We start from the raw sequence: 1,713 nt of genomic DNA, 5'->3' as shown, positions 1-1,713 counted from the left end.
AGGGACTCTTGTCAGTTCAGCCTATCTGTCAGTTCAAAAAAGTGAAAGAGTATGGAAAACAGAATCTGCTCACAAGGCAAAAAAAACGGAAAAAAAAAAAAAAACAAAACTCACAAGCCATAAAGGTCAGAGCTTGCATGCATGGTTGCACTATAAAACACAGTATCCAGTTCATATATGGCCAAAGATACAGAAGCAATCTTCACACAGGATTGCAATAAATTATAGCTGCCCTTTGTTTGTAAAAAGGAGGACAGCTTTTACTCAACAGCTGTTGATCAGCACTGGATAAACGTCGTTGTCTCCAAACACTATTGTATCATAATGTTACACAAACATTGGAACAGAACATTCCAAGCATCATCTGACCGCCATGTAACCATCAATACTGTTTGTTGAAGCCAAAGTTGACATAAGGTGTCAACGTGTTGTGTCTTATAGGTTATGTTAGGCTATTTGAAAGGTACAGGGCTTTTCACAAGACACACCACAATGCACATGCCCATTGGTGAATGTTAGGCTATTTGAAAGGTACAGGACTTTTCAACTTCAACAAACAAACATGACAGCACACTCCCTCTTCTATATTTCAAATTCAACTTGTGTGTGTGTGTGTGTGTGTGTGTGTGTGTGTGTGTGTGTGTGTATATATTATAAAATGATTGTGTCCGTAAAATAAGATATTACTGCAAACAATCCTGCTCACCCCAAGGATGTCCTGTGCTGCCAGTTTTAACAATCCAAATTTTCTCAGCATATGCATGTTTTCCCCTAAACTTTTAAAAAAATTAGGGTTTTTGGGGGGGGGGGCGCGGGTTGTTGGGTCTCCCCCCTTTTCCATGTATTGAATGTTTTTGTCAGCACCCCCAATGCGTTTTAATGAGCGTCAATTACAGTGGTGGGAATTTACACCTGTCCATTAGTACCGGTCTGTCAGTCCATCACTGGTGGACTGCCGTTTTCATTGGTGGAATGACGACTGACAGTAAATTTGAAGCACTGATGGGGTAAGTTCCGACAGAAGCGATTTGTGGGCATTCCCAGTACCACTACGAATCCGAAAAAACGGATGATTGGCATTTTGGGAATGAGAAGCAGGAGGAGAAGCATTTTAAATATAAATAGATAGTTTTGTGTGTAAAGTTGTCGAAACTGTTTCTAAATGAATGCAATTGTATGATGTTACTCTTGTAAAATGTTTTCTTTTCATGGGTTCGATTCCGGTCAGTGGCCTTCCTTTGTGGAGTTTGCATGTTTTCTCCATGTACTCTGGTTTCATCCTACATTCCAAAAACATGCATGTCAAGTTTATTGAACACTGTACCGAAGACAGTTGGGATAGGCTCCAGCATGCCCACGACCTCATTAGCAGTGGTCCCCAACCATCGGTCCGCAGATCGGTACCACAACTCGCCTAATTTTCGACCACGCCGCACAGAAATTGACAAAATGTACATTGAAACGCGCAGGAGATTCGCAGTCATGACTTCCAAAGATGAAGCTATTTCGACAAGTAAAGTTCTTCCCTGGCGATGTGGAGGAGGAAGCTGTTATGCGTGCTATGTCAACAAAAAAGGCAATTCAAGAAATCCATTGAATCATTTGAACAAGTAGCATCCAAGTGATCAAGTGGAAATCATGAAAATGCAAGAAGAGTTTGCCTGCCAGCAATCAATTGTGTCACATTTGCAAGTAGCAAAGATGCTCACATTG

Source organism: Hippocampus comes, unplaced genomic scaffold (assembly GCF_001891065.2).
Source record: "Hippocampus comes isolate QL1 unplaced genomic scaffold, H_comes_QL1_v1.1 scaffold132, whole genome shotgun sequence".
NCBI lineage: Eukaryota > Metazoa > Chordata > Actinopteri > Syngnathiformes > Syngnathidae > Hippocampus > Hippocampus comes.
Note: the sequence above shows the minus strand (reverse complement) of the source record.